The sequence below is a fragment of the Neopelma chrysocephalum genome, unplaced genomic scaffold, assembly GCF_003984885.1.
Source record: "Neopelma chrysocephalum unplaced genomic scaffold, ASM398488v2 Primary Assembly neopelma1_23b, whole genome shotgun sequence".
NCBI lineage: Eukaryota > Metazoa > Chordata > Aves > Passeriformes > Pipridae > Neopelma > Neopelma chrysocephalum.
Genome location: NW_020897692.1, coordinates 5233351 through 5243323, shown reverse-complemented (window position 1 = coordinate 5243323; position 9973 = coordinate 5233351).

The following is a 9973-nucleotide window of genomic DNA, read 5'->3' as shown; positions in this document are numbered from 1 at the left end:
CAGTGCTGCAGAGCCCCAGCCTCTCCACACTTGGTGGTCCAGGCCCCTTAAAAGCCACCCAGAGAAGACTTGTGATAGAGAAATGCAGAGTGAAGCTGTCCCTTGCTGTGGGAGGGTGACCTTCCCCTCTCTACAGAGCCTTCACCTTCCCTGATTTAGCTGCTGCTGCTGCTGCTGTTGCTGCATTTCTCTGTCAGAGGGGAAAAACTTCACTGGGACATTGGCGATGCCTGAAAGCTGTGGGGAGGAGAGGACCTGCCCCCCAGCCCGTGAAGTGCCCCACTGCTCTTTGTCTCTCCAGCCTAGATGCTCAGTTCTTGTGGCAAGGGAGGAGAGGGGACACAAAGCAATGTTTAAAAAAAAGGAGAGTAAGTTGGCCCCAGTTGCCAAAGTGTCTTCATCTAGCTTTGGGTCCAGACAGAAATAGGATGCTATGTTTAAGCACACCAGTAATGGGATAGCAGCAAATACAGGACTAACTGCATGCTTCTTGTGTGATTTGTGTCTTGGGTTTGGGTTTTGGGGGGGTTCTTTTGTAGGGTTGCATCTCCAGTTGGAAAGGCACAATCTCAGTGGAAATAAAAGACAGGTGGGAGAAAGTGTAAGGAATGAAAATAGGGGAGAAACTAGATAAAACCAGAGAGTGAACCCAAGGTGAAGAGATCACAAGCGGTTTACAAGTATTTGAAACAAAGCTTTGATCAACCCATGCCAGAGAAAAGCTAGACTGTACTGTGGAAAATTTTGAGTGCACTGTATCAGACTTCAGCCTCACCCTGACCAAATATTCCACATCTGTATCAGGCAGATAATAATGAAAATTCTTAGGAAAGTTAACATACAGTAGTGGCTTGGAAAATACAGTGGCGTGAATCCTCATATGTAAATATAGATAAAACATTGATGGGTATTCACTGAGTTTACCCTGGAAAAATTAATCATTGCATTGATTATACTAAAATTGGAACTTGTCTCAAGCCCAAAGGATGGATCACAAAACTTGCCCCCCTCGTGAATGCACAGCAATTCCTTGCAAATGGTCATTAATGTGGCTTACCACGAAATACCTTATTTTCCTTTATTGTTTCCTGAAAAAAATACATTCTTTAAACTGCCGAATACTGAGCTGAATAGAAACTTTTGTACCATATACAGGATGACTGAACATACTACTTCAAAGCCATCTCTCTTGGGCTTATGGCTTTGCTTTGTGTATTTTTAAGATTTTGTGTATTTTTAAGATTTTGTTTGCTTAGAATAGCCTGCAGTTGAAACGACAGGCATTATAATGTATCCACAGTCCCCTCCTCAACTAAATTTATCCCAAAAGACAGAGAAGCAGGTTCTCAAGGGGGAATTCTTCATGTACCCTTTCAGTCAGTCCTTCTTTTCTCTGTGCTTTTATTTTTCAGTTTCCAGTGTAGAAATGTCACAGTCATGATCTGTCTTGTTTGTAGGCTGGTAATTCCATTTCCCAACTTTGTTCAGTTTCCCTTAAGCTGTTGGATCCAAAATGCATAAAGGAAAAATAAAAATATTTGAGTCTAGTGGGGTAGCTAGGGTCAGCTTTGGGCCCACAATATGAATGGGGTAAGGATATCTCTGGCAACGTGTCTTCATGCACATTCTGGAATGGCATATATTAATTTTTAATCTATTAATTTTCTAAATTATTCATGTCAGAGAAATAGAATAAAGGGAGGGAATGGAATGGCAGACTCTGTAAAAACAGAGTTCCTGTGCAACTAATGATCTCTTTTCTCTCTTGGTATGCTCCAGTTCTCCTTCTCACCACCCTGGTACTTTTGTGGACAGCTGTGAACAGCATATATTACCTGGCAGCAGTGGGAGTGCTTTTGAGGCTGAGCTTTGCAGACACACCAGTACTGGTATCAGTGCCAAATCAGGAACCTCCACCCCCCCTTCAGCCACTATTTTGTCCCCTGCAGGGATTCCTCCCCATAGCTGTGCTGTGGATCTCCACTGTAAATTAGGTTAGGCATCTCTTCTGTGCGATAGAAAGAAGCAAATGTATATTTTTTGGATTCCTAGGCCAAAACACATTTAAAACTATTCCCAAAATGGATAAAGTGCATAGGTAGAGCTATGATTTGATGAATCAGATACTTTTTCTTTGACAACACCTTGTTTAATAGTGTCAGTAGTGCACGTGCATGCAGATAACACAGAGCAGACCTGACCTCTGGATCCTTCAGCCTCTGCTTATCTGTCTAGTGAGAGCTGCTGTTACCTCAGGGTGCTATATAGATCAAAGGCAGCTAGTTAAATATGCCTACAGATTTTCAGACCTGTAACTACATCTCTCTGTGTATTGGGTGACACACAGCACAACTGATGCTGATGTCGATTCCACCTTTTTTGCATTACCGTCAAACAAACAATGAAAAAGCCATGAGTGGAATCCTCTAAGGTATAGCTGTCTGCATGCCATCTCCCCGCTTGAGTTCTTCAGGTCGCTGAGGCTGTAAGAGCAATCCTCTGCAGAAGCTTTTATTTTAAATTAAAGATGCTACAAGACTATTATGTCGTGAGGCATCATGAAGAATACCCTTTCAGGAGATCAAATTGACACTTCCACCCTGGAACTGCACAGTGCAACAGCTACGCACAGTGCTAATGTTTGTGTAGGCACTGTGTAAGGTCCTTGAGGGCAGGCAGGGAGGCACTGCTTTGTTCTCTCACCTGCACTGAATAAAGAGTGTTGTCAGTGTGCCGATAAATCCTGCCACAGACTTTTGTTATGCTTGGAAGAAAAATAATATGATGTGTTACAAAGCCCCATAGGTGATAAGAAAAAGTTTGCTTTGCTTTGTTTTAAGTAGGAGCTGCTTTGTGCATAGGCAACTGTATAAGTGGACACAGCAGTGATGAAGATAGTCAGATGAGGAGATTGACCATTGTGTTTAGAGACCTAAATTTCAGTATCCTTATCTGTGCTTTTCTCCTAAGCCATCTTCAGCATGGTCTTCAGGTAAAACACTCACAAACAACGGCCCTGCTGGAAAATTCAAAGCCATTTTAACTGTGTGACGACTAATCACATCCTCATGCATCTTCTTGTGGTTGACTTCCACAGAAGCACTGGGGCACGGACACAAAATGCATCCTGGTGAATGGCCTGTCTGGAATCCTGGTCCTCCTTTTCATACTGAAAGAGTAAATACAGGACTGATGCTTTGGAAAAGCCACTGCTGCATGGAGGTTGGTGCTGGCAGCAACCAGGGTTATAGGTAAATTCATACCACAAGTGTCACAGAAAAAGGGAAGAACTGAGGAAAGCCTACTACCAGGTTAGGGATGGGAACATCCCCAAAAGAAGTAAGGATGTGGGGAGGCAATTCAGCCACAGAGATGAAGTACTCCACACAGCACCTAAGCCTGACCCTGCAGGTAGCCCTGAATGGTCCAGCTGTCACATCCACAGGCTTGTAGCCTTTCTTCTGACACAGTCACACCACTGTCACAGTGGAGACTTCAACAGCTGAAGCCAAGCCTCTGCCTTGGCTTGTCAGGATTGAGATGGTTTCTGACTTTCTTGTGAAGTTCAGGTAGACTGGAGAGAATAAATGACATCCTGGATGTTGCTGAGAAGGTCTAGAATGAAGTCAAATACTTAAGCAATGGCCTGCATTTGGACTGTTAATATACTATGGAACACCCTGAGAAGTAGCAACCCAGGCAATCTTAAGGATGCTTGGCAGGAAGAATGTGACTGCTGGATCTTACCTCTGTACCACCCTGTGCAAGGCCGTGCATGCATAAGCCACAGTTATCCCACGTGTCCTCAGTGCATCAGAGTGGGGTTATACCAGCTTATCTCACCCTCGCGAGCCCAAGGGCTCTTACTAGGCAGCTCCATCTGTGGGACTTTGGCCTCAGAGCCAGGCAAGTTAGCTGGCAGTGCTTCTCCAGGATACAAACAGGACTCCGAGGAAGACCACCAGGATATTTTCCGAATTTTCTACCACTTTGGTTTTAGTTTTTTGGTTTTTTTTTTGGTAGCATGAACTGTCCTGTCTCTGTTCCTGTATAGGTAACGGGAACAGATCCACTTTACCAGGACGATGGATGGATAGCTCATAATCTGGATTTGACATCTGACATAGTAAGTCAGAAAGGGTTAGTGGCTCTCATTCTTTATTTATTGTATTTCTTCAGACCTTAAGTAAGTGCTAAACGGGCAGACAATTTTTTTTACTTATTTTTAAGGTTTTGATGACATTATAATTTTATGCTTTCTGTTCTTCTGCAGTGGCTTATTCCAGTCATAAACCAGCAATGGTCTGGGCACATTTAATCTGAGAGGATTCCAGATGGCTGTTGTAATAGAAAGTGACCAGTTTTTCAGTGTGTGGTCTCTGCTTAATCTAAGCTGGCCCAAATAAAAAAATTGATATGAAAATACCTCTATTATCTGTGGATTCTCCAGTGAGGAAGTCTGGAACTTTTGTAAAAGTTTTATTTTATTTTCAGTCACTAATGGTGAAAAGCTATCAAATGTGGACTATTTTTTGGGGTTTTACCCCTTGGCAGTAGCCTTTCTGCAGGAAACCATTACAATTTTATTACATTGAAGAACAGAAGTTTTTGCATTTGACAATTACAAAATACTACTAATTTACAGTCTTCATCTGCTTGTTATTTTGATTTATGGCCTTGGGCAAACTCTTGGTTCACGCACTGTCTTCCATCTCATCTGTGATGGTCAGATCCAGTGAGGGTCATGATAGGTGCCCTGAGCTTAACAGGTCTGAGCTGGGTGGAAACAGCCTCTAGAGGTTTTCGGAGCTCCTGGTGTAGGGGAGAGCAGGTCTGGGGCCTTCTGTGTTTGATCACAACACGGGTGGTGGTATCATCCCCTTTTCTCAAAAGCCCCTTTTTGCTCACCCTATATATCAGTCTATCATAGCACCATGGTCAGTTGGAAGCTGAAGTCTGCAGGGATTTGGATACCTAATGTGTCTATACTTTCAAGGGCTGGGATCAGAGGATGTAAACATGTCAGATATGGGGGTAGTGTGAGAATGACCCTTTGAGGTAGATTATTTGGTCAACCATATCCCTGATCTAATGGAGCTGGGGTGCCCTAGGGGCTTGCACCATGGTGGTTTAAGAGGGTCCTCACTAAACTGTGTGGGTATTACCTCAGCCTTCTTGGCCTCTGCATAATGGAAGATAACAACACTTCCCTACCTCACAGAGACATTGCATTTGCATTTGTAAAGTTTTCTACAATGACAGATAAGTAATTATCTAAGTAAGAGGAACTAAGTACCTAACATAAGTACATGAATCTTCTCATTTGCTTTGACTCATCTCTATCTGGACTAACTCCAATCACCAGCTGTAATTACCCTTCTCCTTATAAAATCAATATTCCAGTAAATCATTGTCTTTTTCAACTTCAAACATGACCATTTTATTGCACAATGACATCTATCTCAAATCCAGGCACTCTTTCACTCTGAATGCCCGTGAATTTCAGGGACCAATATTTGATGAAGTTGACAATAGCGTATATGAGTTACATTCAATATTTTGGTCTATGGGTTCTGAAAAACACTGATAAACTTGAGAGAAATATTCTGTCAAATGTACCACAGAGTGTACATTAATATGGCATAAACACACCATCTACTCACCCTGGAAATATGACATGATAATTTACTAGTCTAGCATAAGGTCTCTGCACGTGACTGGTCAGCTCACACCATATGGAAGTCACCTGCCTGTATCTTAATTACATCTTTTAGTCTGGCACCAGAACTCCCATCACCATGCCTCAGTAAGCAGCCCATATTCTAGGGCTGTCAGATCTTATCTACAGAAAGGAAAGAAAGCCTTGGAAAGCAGAAAGGCTAGAAAACAGTGATGGGGACTTGTGGGATTGTTGCTGGCAAGTTTCAAGAGCTCAGAGTGGATGTATCTAGGTGCGCTCCCACCATGTCATGAAATGGGGCAGTGCAGGAGACCACAGTATTGCTGTGAGCACCGGAAATGCATCAGAGCTTGCAAGCTTGACCTGGGTTTTCATCCGCTCCTGTGTGGCCACCACAGATGCATATGGCAGAGTGATCTGAGAATCACTGCAGGACTGCCATGACTGAAGGTTTAAACTCAGCAGCACTGATCACTGCCAGCGTTGGTGTCGTGGCCCACTTAGAGGCTGAATGAAGCGTCCTGCCTAAAAGCTACGTGACATGTCAGGACAATGGCTTGTTTGCATCTTTATCCAGTTCTTTATGTGAAGATGAAAAGTTTATCGAGTCAAACTGTGAAGCTTTGTTCACCACAGTGGTGGTGTCTCTGCTTGACTTGATGGGAGCTTTGCCAGAACAAATTCTGAATGAAAAGGAGGCAGGGATTCAGGTTTTGATGGAGTGTTTTAACTGACATTTTAAGTTGAAACATAATCGGAGGGGACTCTAACTGAAACAAAGTTTTTGTGGTAAATACAGCAATTTGAGATTCAAAAGAAGTTGCAAAATTGTTGCCATGTGCGCTGAATTTTAACCTATGCAGGAATCCTTCAGACAGACTTTGACTAGTAGCATGTGTAAGGTTAATAAAGATTTGAATAATTTATATAACTGAAATACTTTTGTGGGGGTTTTGCTCTTCCCAGAGGTGTCTCAGTTGGACTTTTAGCCATGATGTCAAACAATTTTGATTACATGATAACAAATGCTTAAACTTATAACAAGTATGTAATGCTTTTTTATTCTATTCCCCCATTACTAGACACCCAAAATAATAGAATCTGACCAGGGCATAGGGCTTCCTTTCATAAGATCTTCTGAAAACAAAGGCATAATAAAGGTTTTATTATTTTCTCTTCAATCACTTGCACATGTCACAGAGATGAAAAGGAGGAAAAGCTTACCAAGTAAGGAGGAAAGGAAAGATTTTAAGTGGGTCCTGAGTGGGATTCTTCTCCAAATGGGGCTTATTTGTCACTGCCTTAACACAGAAAAAGAGAGCAAAGACAGGATCTTGGGGTAGCCCTGCCTCTAGGCAAGCTTCAAATTAGAACTTCCACATTATGGGTTTGTGACTATGTGTACAGTGGTGGGGTGAAAGATGTGGCACCTGCAAGACTTGGCCTGGAAGGGTGAGGAGAAAACCTGAGTCAGCTGCTGACGCTGTGCAATGTCCACTGATAACCCACTTGGTAACATCACATCAATGCTGTGGGTCCCACACTCTTTCCTCCAGGCCTGCCTCTCATGGAGACTGCCACTGTCATCCTACATCCTCACACGCATGCTGCATTCACATTATTGCCCATCAGATTTTTGAAAGAGGGAAAAAGGCAGGTTTTGTGTTCTGCTGCAGGAGTGTAGTGTCTCATCATGTTATACCGTGTTTCTCACTGATGCTTATTTATAAAGTTGTAATACAATTAAATTTTTCTCCTGCTATCGATGACAGCATTAGCACAAATCTGAAAAGGTAAAGGTGAGATGTGGGCTGCATAAGTGATGTTTCAGACATCAGAAAAGACCCAGACATTTGAAGCCTCCTGCATCCTTGTTCCCTTCTGTCATCCCTATGTCTTGGAGGGGAGAGGGGGACCTGGCAAGACCACATGAAAGAGCTGAGTGAAAACGAGCAGAAGTCATTACAATTATCCAGTGGACCTCAGTAAAAATGTACTGAGTGGTCCTGACAGAGAGACATTTTTCACACTGTAATGGCCACACAGTTCCCTAAGTGGAAGAAGGAAGGTCATTTACTTCACAGAAGGGGAAAAAAAAAGTCTCTGAGATCATTTATAACATTACTCATAACCATTATCTATCCCAAATCATTCTTATGCCTTGTCTGTGATATTGGCTGCCTTGCAGTGCTCTGAGTTGCTCTTAACATAAAAACCTTTCTTATTCCTTAATGGCATACCAGCTGAAATATTTAAAGCATTTGCAGACAAAGTACCTAATTGTATCCTAGCTGCATGAAGGCCCCAGGGAATGCCAACTGCTGCCACAGTCACATTTACCTGCCCTGGGGAAGGCTGTTGTTTCAGTAAAAACCCTGTCAAATACAGTTTGGTTAATAAGAAAATGCTTTTCCACAAATAGAGCATCTTTAGGCTCATATCCTGCACTGATGAATTCCTCTAAGTGATAAATCTCCCTGACCTCTCTGACAGCCCATTGGTCCATGGGAGGGCTTCACCAGCTGGAGGGCTGGCAGCACCCACCTCACCTCCCACCCAATACCGAGGTACCCCCTTCACCTGATGGAAGGGGGGGTCATGCACTGAGTTGTCCTTCCAGAGCCTTCTGCATTCGAAACTGGATGTAAGTGTGGGTTTAAACACAGATGCAGAAAGAAAGACCTAAAAACTCACTTAAGAAGAACAGGCAATGAAAGAACACTAGAGCCTTTTCGCCCTTGAGCCATGCAGTTTCTTGCTTGATTTGTATTCTAGTCCTGTTTCCCATCCCCATGCGAGAGATGCTGATGTGTGTGGCAATGGCTTTTCATGCATGATCCTAGCAGATATCTCTAGCTCCAGCCCACCATGATGGCTGATCTGGTAAGAGTCTTGAATAGTTTCTTGTCTGTGCATGGTTTCTTTTAGTGGCTGGACTAGCAATTACAGAACGATGTCCTGCCTACTATGTGAGAGGCTAGTAAGGATCATTCACAATCTTCTGCATTTTTTTCTCACTCACTGTCTGTATTTGCCTGTGAGTCCTACCCTGCATTTACCAAAATCATTGGTTTTGACTTCCAAAAACATTGGGTTTGACTTTACGTGCTTCAGAGCAGGATTGATGCATTGCAGAGCCCTAGGGGGAGTATCTGGGACCACCCTTCAAATCATCATCATATTTTCTTCAAGGTTGTGGTGCAGTTGTTTCCTCTGCATGGGGCTACTGAATGGTCCTATTTACTGTTGCCAGAAATGTTAGAAATGGTCATATGCCTGTGTGAGGCAGGCACGTAGATCATCCAAAAAAGAAAAACTCTCTTTGGTTTGTCCCAGTGCTGAAGAAATCACAGCTATTGCTAAAGATCTCTGCAAACAACCTGGGAATCCTGCTCACTCCCTAACACAATCAAAATGAATGCCACACTAGTAAGACATTATTTGAATAGCAGGCAACTGTGGAAATGTGAGGCAAGAAAATATGTGGAAAATAACAAATCAATTGCAAACCTGGGCTGCCATGAAGCAGAGTGCTTGAAAATCGTGCCCTGAAAGTCCTGAAGGGAAACTGTTACATGTGGTGCCCCAGGTTATTTCATATGAGACATTAAGGTTTTGATGGTAATGACTATCACTTTTCCCATACTACTGGCAGTGCCCTGAACCAAATCAAGGGCAAAAATAAATTGTCCTGCCCAGATCCTATAACTGTGAAAAAGCACACCCTATTCCCCAGAGTAAAAGTGGTTGAATGATCTACTCTAAGAAACATGACTCCAACTATTTAGTGGCAGCCACCTCAGGTCACAGTGGTGCAGTTCCATTAAAAAAAAAAAAAAGAGAGGTGGGTGGAGAGCAGCTGAGAACCCTGTGAATGAGCATGGGTTAGTCCTAAACCTGGGTTAAGACTCGTAGCCAAAGAATAAAGGAGCTGGTGAGACAGGGAACATGTTGTTCTCATTATCTGCCAGTGGTTGCACATCTGCACTGAAAGTCAACAAAAGGGCATTTTTTGTACAATTGTACATTGTGTAATAAGATAAGAATAAAACTAATTCACATTTATCTAGAATTTCTCAGAATGGTTGTAGTCCCAGTAGACATAACTGACTTTATAAAATGTGAAAGTCTGAGTCACACCAGCAGATTGTACATGGCAGGGAAACTAATCTGATGTAATAGAAATGTTTACAAGCCCAGTAACCCTTCTCCCTCCACCCTCCTCCGCTTTAAAAAGCCATGTAAGGCCACGGATCAAAGCGATGCAGCGGCAGCATGCTGAACACTGAAACA